This window comes from Aquarana catesbeiana, linkage group LG07 (genome assembly GCF_042186555.1).
Source record: "Aquarana catesbeiana isolate 2022-GZ linkage group LG07, ASM4218655v1, whole genome shotgun sequence".
In the NCBI taxonomy this organism is placed as follows: domain Eukaryota; kingdom Metazoa; phylum Chordata; class Amphibia; order Anura; family Ranidae; genus Aquarana; species Aquarana catesbeiana.
In genome coordinates, this window is record NC_133330.1 from 79,212,097 (window position 1) to 79,226,269 (window position 14,173).

Here is a 14,173-nt window from a genome sequence, read left to right on the forward strand (position 1 = left end):
TCTAAGGCATTTCTAAAAACCATGGCTGGTTGTACACCAAAATGAATGCTTTAGTTTTCAGCTTCCAGCCTAGACTAGATTAAGCAAGTACAGTAAATGTTCTAGATCACTCTGCTAATTTAAAAAGGGCCCATAGGAATTACTGCACCTTAATTATAATTTTTTTTGTCTTTGTAATATGTTAATAAACATGACCTTAAGTTGTATGTTTTGTCTACTATTTTATTCAAACTAATAAACATATTTAATGAAAAGAAGAATGAAGTACCTGGCAGATGCTGTTAAGTCTTCCATTGCTGATAATCCTTTCTTATTGGAATTTTTCAGTGTTCTGTCATGCTGTTCTTGATGTTTAGGTTTCTTTTTACAAGATAATGTTTTACAATGGTTTAATTACTGACAAAATACAAATTGCAGGATCTCAGTGCAATAAGGAAAAGCTTTATGTAATTAACATGAAACACTCATCCTGCACACACATAGATCAATTTTTTGAACAATAAAGGAACACATTAATCAAATTCTAACAAGAACAAGAACAAAGCTCAGTGAGTCCAAATAAACACAAGACTTGTACAAGAAAGACCTACTAAATGCAAATATCTAATACACTACAGTAGCAAAATTCTGCCCATTTGTTGAAGATACTAAATTTAAAGGGTAACCACTGCGGTGGCGGAAAGCACAGCAATGAATATCGGAGAGTGAGAGTCAAGCAGAATGGTGAGAGTGGGGGTTTGGGTACAGGTTTGGAGCAGGAAAGGAGAAGGGGGTGAGCTGCATGGGGGGAGAGCGCAAGGGAAAGGGGGGGTGGACAAGAGTTGGCGTGATGACGCAGTTATGATAAGGGAGTGGTTGCAGCTGAGATAGTAATTGCAGGTGGAGTTGAGGACATGTCAATTGTAATTACATATACAATCCTCCCAGCTACCAGCAGAGGTTGGGCAAAGTGGAGGGTGGTGATGTGAGCTGCCGGGTTTGAGATTACAGTACCTATATAAAATACATCAGAAGCTGGGCGTAGGAAGGTGGTGTTAGCTGATGGGGCAAAATATTAGAAGGACATTTCCCATTGCAGCGCAAACTCATCTGCTGCAAAGACCAATCTGATGGTACTGGTCTGACGTTGTAGATGGCACTAACTTACATTTAAAAGTCTCTCTTTAGTATTCATAGTCCACAAATTACATGGCCTGCAGCGCAGGTCAAAATATTAAGGCCCTTTCACACTCTGCCACTCCATTATGGTGTGCTACTGCATACGTATGTTGTATTAAGGCAGCCATTTCATCAAGTATGGGCTGCAAGAAAAAAATAGACCTGCTCCTTTTTTTCTTGTCAAAAGAAGTTTATTGAGTATACAATGTTATAAAGATACATAAAGTAAGTTTACAAGGATCTATAAAGTAAGCTCATTGTTTTACAGTAGGGTTTATATAGGTACAGTAAATATCATGAAATTTCAAATATTAAACATTGGGTTCACGTAAACCTAAATTAAAGATATATATCATTTCCTTAGTTACTTTTGTAGGTATTTAAATGATTTATACCTACTATACATATTGTTTACAAGTAGAGTGTATATAGGTCAAATACATTCTGATAATGAGCTTTAATCGTAAGGTGGAGAAAAGAAAAGAGAAAGAAGAAAAAGGGTTGAAAGGTAGAGGTATGGTCCACAAGGTTGTCCCGCTCGTCAGTTTATTATTCTTTTTAGTTCTCTTTGAAGCCTTAGAATGGGTGTCTCTGTAAGTCATTTAATCTGTTACCATGGCAACAGGACAGAGTCATTGAAGTTTGACAGGAATTGTTGTTTTATCCAAGGATGCCAAAGTTTTTCAAATTTTGGAATTTGATTTTGATCGATGGCTACCATCTTAGCATGGGACATTGTATTATTCATTCTGTGAATTGTTTCTGCTAGTACCAATGTAGGAGATTTCCATGCCTTGGCCACTGTTTGTTTTGCAGCCATTATTAGTTGGATCATAAGTTTGAATTGAGAGAGTGTTAACCATTCCGGTTTTAGATTAAGTAAAGTTAAATATGGATCTGGTTGTATTATTTTTTAAAATATTTTAGATGCAATCACGAAGACTTCCTTCCAGAAGGTTTGGATTACTGGGCACGTCCACCATATGTGTAAATATGTGCCTATTTCTGGGCATCCTCGAAAACAAAGAGCTGAGGTATTAGGTGAATATTTTGCCACTCTAGCGGGTACAAGGTACCAGCGAGTTAGGACTTTATAATTTGTCTCCAGTGCTAAGATGTTGGGTGAAGATGACTTAGATGTGAGCCATATGTTAGACCAGTCCGTGTCTTCTAAAGTTCGTACCAGGTACACCTCCCACCTCTGAACGTAAGAGGGTCTATTAAGATTTGCTACTCCATATAATTGATTATAAAGTGATGAAATTGTACCTTTAGCAAATGGATCTTTTGTACAGATTGATTCAAAAATGGATAATTGGGATAATGGTGTATCCCCCTTTAGGAATGGTGTATAGAAATTTTTGATTTGGAGATATCTAAATATCTCAGAGTTGGGTAGATCATATTTTTCTCTAAGCGATGGGAATGAAAGGAATGATTTTGATGCTATGGAGTCATTTAGTGTCTGAATGCCTGATGTTGTCCAAGCTTTAAAAGAACTTGGGTAGATCCATGCCGGATAAAAGGCCGGATTTCTGATAAAAGAAAGGAGAGGATTGTGTGGAGATTGTAACTGATATTTGGTTTTTAGTTTATCCCAGAGAGATAAGAAGTGTTTAGTTATGGGATTATGAATTTTAAAGCGGTCTTTAGGATCAAGCCATAATAAATTTGATATTAATAGAGGGTCATTTTCTGAAGCCTCTAAAAATACCCATAATGGGATTTCCTGTTTTGCATGGTATTTGGACAGACTGGCAAAATGTGCTGCTCTGTAGTAGTTAGTAAAATTAGGGTATCCCAGGCCTCCTTTATTTTTGGGAAGATGTAGTGTGTGTATAAGTATACGTGGTTTAGAAGAGCCCCATATAAACGAAGTTGCTCTTTTTTGTACTATTCTCAAAAAATAGGAAGGAATTGGAATAGGGAGGACTCTGAATAGATAAAGCAATTTGGGTAGAATAGTCATTTTGATTGCATTAATCTTCCCTATCCAGGATAAAGGAAGTTGCGACCATTGTTTTATTAGATTTGTGATCTGTCTTAATACAGGAGGATAATTGGTTGAGAATAAGTCAGAATGAGATGCTGTTAAATGAATTCCAAGATATGGGATTGATTTTTCTGCCCATGTGAATGGGAGTGCAGCCCTAGCCGGGATCAATTCCATGTTTGTGAGTGAAATATTAAGCACTAGGCATTTCTTAGGATTAATCGTAAGGCCGGATAGGGCTGCAAATCCATCAAGAGCTGGTATTAAGTTAGGACCAGAGACCTGTGGTGATGATAGAAAAAGTAATATATCGTCTGCAAATATACATAATTTGTGTGTAATACCTCCTACTTCAATGCCAGTTATAGTTTGGTTTGTTCTGATGTATTGGGCCATGGGTTCGAGTATAAGGGCAAATAATAAGGGAGATAATGGGCAACCCTGTCGGGTACCTCTTTCGATATTAAAGGCTTCAGCTTTGTATCCAGCATATTTTATATAGGCTTTGGGTCCAAAACCCCATTTTTGTAATGAATATTGCATATATTGCCAGGATACTGTGTCAAATGCCCTATTAATATCGAGAGATAGAAAACATAAAGGGATTTTCCGTTTTTTAGCAATATGTGCCAATAACACTGCCCTGCGTATATTATCGCCTGCCTGTCTATTTGGCATGAAGCCTACTTGATCTCTATGTATTAATTTTCCTATAATGCTATTGAGGCGATTTGCTATTATTTTTGCTAATAATTTAATATCGAGGTTTAACAGAGAGATAGGCCGATAATGCACACAGGAAGTATCATCAGAAAGGGGTTTTGGGATCATACAAACAATTGCCATTTGTGTTTCTTGCCGAAAAGAATGTCCATCTAGAAGTTTGTTAAAAGTTTCAGTGAGAATGGGAGAGAGTATTTCTGAGAATGTTTTATAGTATAAAGCCGAGTAGCCGTCTGGGCCTGGTCTTTTGTTAAGTTTTAGGTCTTTTATAGCGTTAGCAACTTCATCTATAGTTATAGGCTCATCCAAACTGCTTTTTTGATTCTGAGATAACTCAGGTAAGGTTACTTTTGAGAAGAAGGATTCAGCCTCTGTAGGATTAAATTCATTGTTTGTCTTGTATAAAGTTGCGAGATGTGAGTGAAATTTATGGACTATTTTAACTGGATTACACGTGTAAACATTTTTTGATAATTTCAAACGTATTGGTTTGAAAGATTTGTTAGTTGAATTTAATGCCCGAGCCAAATATGTACCTGGTTTGTTTGTATTCATGTAGAAATTGTGTTTGGAGGGTTTGAGGGATTTATCAACTGACTCAGTGAGAAATAGATCGTATTCCAATCTAGATTTTTCCAGATGAGATTTTGTACTCTGAGATGGATTATCTTGAAATGATATGTAGGCTGCGTTAAAATTGAGTTCTAGTTTTTTTGCTAGATTTTTGCGTTCCCGTTTAAATAGTGCCATTTGTCTTTGTATTGTACCACGCAAGACAGGCTTATGAGCTTCCCACAGTGTTATTGGGGAGATGTCTGTTGTATTATTAATTGATATGTATTCCTTTAAAGCTTGTTCAATGGCCATCTGATGTAGTGGGTGTTTGAGCATTATGTCCGGTAAGTACCACGTTGGGTCATGCGCTTTTGGTATGGCTGAGGCTATAGTAGTGTATACTGCATTATGGTCAGACCACGGAATCGGAATTATATCTGATGCAATAATTTCTGGTATCATTCCTATTGTTAGAAAAATATGATCTATTCTGGTGAAGGTTTGATGAGGGTGCGAGAAATAAGTAAATTTCTTTTTCATTGGGTTACTTTCTCTCCACGAATCTACCAGATTGTATTTGGAAAGAAGTTGAGAAAAAGGTAATCTAGAGGTTATTTTGGATGGTGTAAAAGGTGATTTATCTAGAAATGGGAGGAGGACCTGGTTCGAATCTCCACACATTATCACTGTTCCTATTTTGTGTGTATTAATCACTTGTAATATATGTGAGAGGAATGGTGTAGGTTGTTTGTTAGGAGCGTAGTAGGAAATCACCGTGATTGCTGTATCCATTATATAACCCATGAGTATCAGGTATCTACCTTCTGGGTCTTTAATTTCTGATGATAAGGTGAATGGTGTGGATCGGTGAAATGCAATTAGAGTTCCCCTTTGCTTGGTACAGGCAGAAGCCGTGTAAATTTGTTGATAAAAAGGAGAAATATATTTTGGAGTATAATCTTTGGTGAAATATGTTTCTTGGAGGCATACTATGTGAGCCTTCTTGTTATGGAAAGTACGGAAGGCTTTGGTCCTTTTTTGAGGGACATTTATTCCCTGAACATTCAGGGAAAGTATATTCAGTGGTGCCATGGCAACAGATCAAATAGTTTTGACTTACTTTTTGTTATGCAGAGCTGACTGCGCAGATCAACCTGTGTGGACTGAAGAGATGAATAGATAGAAAAGAAACCAGTGAATTCTGGAGTAAAGAGTAAACAAAAAACATATGAGATTAGATGATACATTGTATAAATTATTTTTTGCAAGTAATCACAATTTACCCGTGAAAGAGAATAAATATCTCTCTCAGGGGAATAAGTGCCTTCGTCACACTCCCACATAATATGGTTGGGAGAATGAGGAGGGCTAATGGGGGTACACGGATCTTCCGCTTACAGGAGAGAAGTGCTATGTCAAAAGACATCAAAATGATGTTTCATTAATTGGAGTGCAGAATATAGTTTTTGTTGAAATTATTTATTCCAGGGTGGTTGTATATGGTTAGTCTTGCCCTAGGCTAAATAATTCAGTTAGAAAGGTACTGTTAATAACTTTGGTATTGATGAAGATAGTTTGAATTATTTGGGGATTTTAACCCTTTTAGAGTAAACAATTACATATTTTATTCATATGTAACTGTTTAGATATGTTAACTCATAAAATTGAGGTTGTATTGCTTCAGATTAGAATAAACAAAAACATAATTCTAGGAACTAGTTAGGTAATAATATATTTGTTTTAAGAAAAGAAAGAAAAAGCTTCCATTACTTCTGGATTATTGAACATATTTGTCCTAAAAAGTAATAAATCTATTGTTATTACCTGATAATATATAACTGAACAAGAATTTCCTTATTTCACTTATATATTATAAGGCTATATGAATCAGAAGTAATAAGAAATATAACTGGAATGTAACATGATCCCACACAGTGTGTGACTATCAGAATGCAGTTACATTCAGTTATAAATACAGGTTTTTTATAGAGAACCATCTCTTAGTATAATAAATGAAGAGATATCAGGAATTAGGATGTCAGTCCATTGAATCTTCTTGGTCCATGGATGATGTGGCATAACGGCCTCTTTTGTGAGAATGATGATTCCCATTTTGTTCTGAAATTTTCTGAGTGCTGCCTGAAGGTGAAGATGATGCCATTCTTCTGCGTGTGGGAGAGTTGCTGCTTGTGGGTTCTGTCAGATTTAATTTTAAAAGGGTTTGTTGTAGTTCATCTGCTGATCTGCTTCTGTAAATTGTACCTTGGTAGTTAAATCTGACTGAAAAGGGAAGCCCCATTGATACATAATGTTGTGGCGTTGCAGTTCCATTAGTTGGGGTTTCATGGATCGTCTTTTAGTAATAGTAAGTTGGGATAGGTCAGCAAAAATTTGATAATTGTGTCCTTGAAAATTAAGTTCCTTTTTTTCTCTTGCAGCAATTAGTATTTGTTCTTTCGTTCTGTAATAATGAAATTTTGTGATTATATCACGTGGGGGTCCATCTTTCTTTTTGGCTGTGAGGGCTCTGTGTACTCTGTACAGTTCTAAACGTTCAATAGGGATATCTGGCTTTAGTTCTTGTAATAGAGCAGTAATAGTAGATTGCAGGTCTGTCACAGTTTCAGGTATTCCCCTTATGCGCAAGTTTGAACGTCTGGCTCTATTTTCGTAATCTTCGAGCTTAGTTTGAAGTATTAAATTCTCTTCTTTTAATTGCTCCAATTCTGTTATATTTACTTGGGTTGTAATTTCAATTTCATCCATTTTTATTTCTAGGGCTGCGGTGCGGTTTCCCAGCTCTCTTATTTCTTTGGTTAGGCTTTTTGTTATTTGGTCTGAGGTTTGTTTTAAAGCCTTATGAAGCATCTTTTCAAATTGTAATAATATTACTGGGGATGCTGAGGAGGCTTGTGGAGAAGTTTGTGAGAGGATTTGTTCTGTATCTGACTCAAATGGAGAGTCTTGCTGTGACATTTTCTGTCTGTGAGAGCGCCCTGATGCTGTATCTTGTGAGGTGACTGGAGCTGCTTTAGTTGCAGTGAGTGCCTGTGAGCTCTTTGTGAGGTGATTTTTATTTCTGCCACGGTTTCCTCCCAGTACCATATTTCCTGCCCAAACTTTCACAGTTTGTTCCCTGGGGCAAAAAGGTTCAAATGGATACCTTTTGAGCCTGCAGGCTCCGCTTTATCCTTCTTTTCTCTCCTCAGCGGTGCGGAGCTCTAATAATGCATGTCTGCTCCGCTAGGCTCCGCCCATCTCCCAGCTCCTTTTTTTTAATGCATGAAACACAACCCAAAGGACACACATTCCGGTGCATGGCTTTGCAATACACAGAGTGCCTTGTGTTAACATTACAGTAAAAGGCACATTGCCGCAATGCATAGATCTGAAAGAGGCCTAAAGGCTAGCTATACTTTCAAATGACTTATGACACCCTCCCCATGCTAGTGAAACTCCCTTGCATTTACCTCAGATCAATGGGCAAAGCAATCCAGCAGTCTATGGTTCAGAAGCCATATCAGGTGGCTCTCAGAGAAACCTCCCTGCAGGCTTACAAGTAAACAACTTGTAGGCACGTGTTAGTGTAGCCATTCGTAATCTGAGGAGCGTCACCACTGTTCTGCCTGTTTAGCAGGTCCAGGAGGTGATGCAGTAATAGCAGGATGGCTAAATCACTTCCTACATCTGTGGTAAACATAGCATTTTTCACTACTGGTTTCCAGAGGAGAGCCTGACATGAATAACTGTGTCCTCTGCCACAGATTCCCTCTTGGAAAAGCCTGAGTTTCATTGGACTTTAGGACTCTCTCAAGATTTAAGTAGCCATTTTGGACATATAAGATGTTATATACTTTGACTCTGCTGGGTTACTTGGGTGGAACCTGCAGTGTGGGAAGTTACAGGCGGGGACAGAGACCCGCTTGGGAGGGATAGGTAGGCCTATCATTAGAAAAAGGTTCCTGTTAAATAATGACAGCATAGACACACTGACAGATGCCTCTGGTCTAAGAAAGATAGCCATAAGCCTTTCCAGCTTTCTTATATGGCACAGCCCTTGCACCGCACTGACTAGGACAGCACCCTTTAAGCAAAGCACTTCTGGGAAGCTTCACAGGCACACCTTTATGGAAGCACACTTTGCCCCGTCTCCTGTATGTAAACCCTGTATCCTTGAACTGCCTTGTGTATATATATATATATATATATATATATATATATATATATGTGTGTGTGTCTTGTTGTGCAGAGCTGAACTTTGAAGTAAGAATAATGCATTGTTATAACTGCTGCTTACTCGCTACATAAACAAAGGAGAACCACTTAAAGGGGAACTTGTGCCTCCTGTTCCCTCTAATGCCCCATACACACAGTCGGATTATCCGATGGACAATGTCCGATCGGAGCGTGTTGTCGGAAATTCCGACCGTGTGTGGGCGCCATCGGACATTTTCCATCGGATTTTCCGACACACAAAGTTGGAGAGCAGGAGATAAAATTTTCCGACAACAAAATCTGATCGCGTCAATTCCGACTGTGTGTGGCCTGTTCCGACGCACAAAGTGCCACGCATGCTCAGAAGAAATTCCGACACGGGACAGCTCGTTCTGGTAAACTTAGCGTTCGTAATGGATACAGCACTTTCGTCACGCTGCAATGTTAAAAATGGTTTAATACAGCGCACTCTCTTCTTCTTTATAATGTGACAAGAATTAAGTCGTTTTGCTGCTCATATTCACACACACTTCTCACAAAGTTTTATTTGTGTTTTTTTAGTGGGATTCCCTCAATATATTGTTATTAGTTGTCACATCTGACAGTTTTATTTTTTTTTTATTTTTTTTTTTGGATTTTCAGCCTTTTTTTTCTTTAATGTTTGGATTTTTTCCAAGGCTGATCTTTGCTCAATGTTATTTTTATTTTTACTCCAGAATATTTTTGTGTGTGTTTTGTGTGTCAAGTTACCCCAACACCATTGATATTTTTTATTATTTAATCTCCAGGAGATTGTTTGGTGTTGGTGTCCCTGAATCCTCACAAACAAACTGTCATTTTTGAAGTAAAACACATAGGAGAGTATAATTCAAAACAAAAATCCTTTATTAAGGGATCAGAACCAAACAAAGAGGAAGGCAACACTGGATCAACAGGAGAAATTAGCGAAGCCTGGGACCCCCACGGCAGACATCAATTCTTCAACATCAAAATTGGTGGCCTGAGGAGTCCATATGTAAGGGAGGGCAGTCTGGTCCAGAAGTCCCAGAGATCCGGATAGCAGCAGATGACATCTGTGTCCCCAGGCTGTGGTACCACAAGAGGCTGCATCTTTTGGCCAACCAGACTGAACCCAGGGCAATCACTGTCTGGTCTTCCTTCCACGCTTCCTTCCGGGCTGTGGCTGTGCAGTTGGAGATGTGGCAGGAGGAGGAGTAGGACCTGGAGGAGGAGGAGGAGGAGGAGGACTGGGAGGACCTGGAGGAGGACTGGGAGGACCTGGAGGAGAAGGAGGAGGAGGAGGAGGACCTGCAGGAGGAGGAGGAGGACCATCCCAAAGCTGTGTGTGAGGTGTAATTTGGCCCCTCATACCTTTCTCCAGAGCCTCTGATATGAGGGCCTCACACATGGCTTTTTGGCCCTCCTCCATCCTCTGCATTTTATATGCTATGAATGCAGCAATGTTCTCCTGCCTGGTGTGGGGTGCTCCCAGGACCTCTGTAGCCCTCCAAAAGAATGCTATAGCCGCCTCCTCTAGGGTACTCGTCCTACTGCCACTTTCTGTTTTCAGGTGTGGTGGAGGGACCTTGATATCAGCCAGCCGGCTCGGCCTGGCCACCTCCTGGCTGAGACTTCCCTGTGTATGAAAAAGGGACATGGTTGTAATGTTTTGCATCATCAATCACAATCCTAAATTAGTACTCCCAACTAACATCTAGTTAACATCATTGATTGGACAAGCAGAAATATTTAGAGGAATGCTATACCTGGCTCAATCTGGGCTCCTCCACATGTGGCCTGGAAGGCCCAGGTTGGGCGTCAGAAGCCTCAGCCGGGGGGGAAGGAAGCGTGGAAGGAAGACTGGAGAGGGATGGCCTGGGTTCAGTCTGGCCTGCCAGAAAGTGCAGCCTGTCGTAGTACAACATCCTGGGGACATAGATGTCATCTGCTGCTCCGGATCTCTGTGAATCCAGGACTTTCTTGCGCTCCCTTAGATATGTGCTCCTCAGGCCACCAATGAAAATCTTTAAATAAGTGATGTCTGCCGTGGGGATCACCTGCTTCACAATTTCACACAATTGCTCCAGTGCTGCCTTCCTCTTTGCTTGGTTCTTGAAATGGGGGTGTTTAATCTCCCACAGACAGGGCAGCTCACTTAGCATATCTATGAATACTGACATGAAGTCATTATCTTTCATTAAGATATCCATGTTCACTGCAAGACACAACACAAGACAAAGCCTAATGTCAGACAAAACTCTCCTAATCTTGTTACAATATAGGCCTCAATCTAGAAGCAGTATAGGCACAAGTTTGGCTCTTACCTTCGTTCTTACGATCGGCGCATCCAATGCTCCTTCCTCCGCTCACAGATCGTAAGTAATACGCACGCGTGTTACGCTTTATACACACTGCGCATGCGTGTAACTCCGCCCGCCCCTGACGTTCTTTCTAGTCTATTCCCTGCCCCTTTTCGTTCGGCGCAGTGGGTGAAGAGCACATGGCGGAGTTACAGCAGGTGCGTGCTAATTCGAACAACGAGGAGGAGGAGGAGGAAAGCCCGGATCCAGGCACGTCCCGATCCAGAAGGAGACATTTTAAGGCCACAAATATGTCGTTTGGGGAGATGTTGGAGATGGTCGACATCATGAAGAAGTCCGACTATGACGGAAAATATGGGCCTTACCCCAACCTGAACATCCGAAAGGCCAAGATCATGTCGAAAGTGGTCAGGAGTCTTGAGCGGAATTTCGGGGTACGAAGATCAAAAGATCAGCTCAGGAAGCGGTGGTCGGACCTGAAGTTGAGAGAGCCAGAGCAGTACCGAAAGATCCGGAGAGTGCTGCGAAAAGGAAAGTAGTTGTGCTGTGTTCCTATTCTTTCTGTCTTTATTCCGTTCGTTCTGCTCCATATGCTTTTAGTAATTGTAACGTTTCAAAAGGTCAACTTTAATGTTCATGGGCCCATTATTCGTTCGTATCAAACATTTTTCTTTCGGCCTCTAGAACACCATTGCATTTTCACACATTTTTGGGGGCCTACTTGGATGCCAAATATTTGTTTGTGTAGATGGGTTTGTTACTAGAATGAAATGCAAACTAGATTGTGTGTAAGGAGAGGACACTGAGCAGCTGTTTTCACATCTGGACACTGGAGCACTAGTGTGGGACACAAGAACACCATTTTTATTAGGGGGGCCACACAGGTGCTCCAGTGTATACTATAGGGGGGGCTACATCTGTGAAGCTTGTACCAAACAGGTAAAGTATTGCAGCTTGACAAAGGGCAATAAAAAATATACATCTTGGAACTCGGCTAAAATAGATAATTGTACCCCACTTCCAAGCAATGTTTCCTATTTCTAGTTCTGCCATCAAATATCTGTGTGCTAATTATATCATTTTTGTTTTACATAGGGGAGAAAAGACTCGGACACCCCTCATCCCAGGAGACCAGAGACCCCCCCCCCTCTGGAAGAAGGGGAAATACCAACCCAAGAAGCTGAGCAGGAGGAAGAAGAAGACGTGGTGGAGATTGGCACCACAACAGGTGAGTGTCTGCGACCACAGACTCAGGTAAAAGAGATGGATGGTGGCAGATTTTTGAGACCTTTTTTTTGTTCTTTATCTCTTTTTAGGTGATCGTGATCCAGAACGCTTTACATCTGAAAGTGCCCAGATACTCATCGGGGAGATCATGGGGTGTAATCTCCAATTGTAAAACATCCAGCAACAAATCACTGATGTTATTAAAAAAAATAATAACATCATTGATGTTTTGGGGCGAATTTAAACCCCACAAAATCACCTGTTTTATGTTACTAAAATTTTTACAATGTTTAGAAAAGCCAAGTTTGGAGGATGCACACAGTGTGCCAACATGTGCTATCTGCCATCACGGGAGATCAATGGACGCGTTTTGGGGGTGCAACCCCTTCCTCAATTATAAAGTCGCATTGAGGAAGGGCTTGCTCCCCCAAAACACGTCCCTTGATCCCCCTGATGGCAGATAGCACATGTTGACATTCTGAACTTGGTGTGCATCTTCCAAATTTGGCTTTTCCAGGGGTGATTTCCCCCCATCTGAACGCTATATCAAACACAGTTCCTAAATACGCATGTCTGATATAGCCTTCAGGTTTTACCATATGTGAACTTTGTAAGTTCAAGTTTTTTGGCTTTCTTGTTGGTTTTACACAGGCCTGTTTTATCTGAAATGGATATTTCGATTTTTGATAATGCTACTGCAAACATTGTTATACAACAAACATGTTGGTTTGTTTTAAAAACCTTGCGTAAATGCACATGTGATTGTGCAGCTATAAAAAAGTGCCTTACTCAAGAATGTGTGGATTATTGTCTCAACACTGCAACACTTTTGGGGTGATGTAATTGCTGTTTTATGCACAAATGGGGGTTATTTCCTAAGGGCAATTACACTTTGCACTACAAGTGCAGGTTCAGTGCAGTTGCAAGTGCAATTGTAGTGAAATGTGTTTTGGCATTTAGGAAGTACCAGCCAACACTATTTTTTATAAGGTTACCCAATCACGACATTTTCTGCACTCAAAACATTTCTGTCAGGGTCAGCTAAAACAAACACAAGCAGTAAATGTCCACCAAGAATTTCTTTTGTTTGTTTTTTATTTTAAAAAGGTGTCACAGATTATCTGGCATATTGATAGCCCCCCTACCCGCAAAGAACTCCAGGTAGTGTAACCGGACATCACGGGCATTCAGGGAGGGCAAGCCAGGATGTCCACTTTCAAGCGCCGTCAGTGTTGATGGATTTGGGATTCCGGCCTCAGGCCCAACTGAGCCAGCATAGTTGGCTGAATGTTTTCTTAAAAAACTATGGAGAACACAGCAGGCAAGTATTATATGGTTCAGTTTATACTCCGCCATATGGATGGGTGTCAGAAATAATCGGAACCGGCTGGCCAGGATTCCAAATGTGTTCTCCACCACTCTTCGGGCTCTGGCCAGCCGGTAATTAAAAACCCTCTATTCCGGGGTGAGGGTCCTCATCGGGAATGGCCGCATCAGGTGGTCCCCCAGCGCAAATGCTTCATCAGCAACGAACACAAATGGGAGACCTTCAACATTGTCCTCTGGAGGTGGCAAGTCCAAGCTGCCATTCTGGAGATGCCTGTAGAACTCAGTCTGGGCGATCACTCCACCATCGGACATCCGGCCATTCTTCCCCACGTCCACATACAAGAAGTCGTAATTAGCCGACACCACCGCCAACATCACTATACTATTAAACCCCTTGTAATTATAATAGTATGACCCCAAGTTGGGTGGTGGGACGATGTGGACGTGTTTCCCATCAATTGCCCCTCCGCAGTTAGGAAAGTCCCACCGCTGGGCAAAGTGGGAGGCCACAGTCTGCCATTCCTGTGGCGTGGAAGGAAACTGTTGAGGAAAAAACAATAAACATTACTATTTTTTCACAGAAACATGGCAAGTAGATTATACACAAACATTATGGGGCAACCTCCAGATAGCATTTAATAAGGGGAATTTA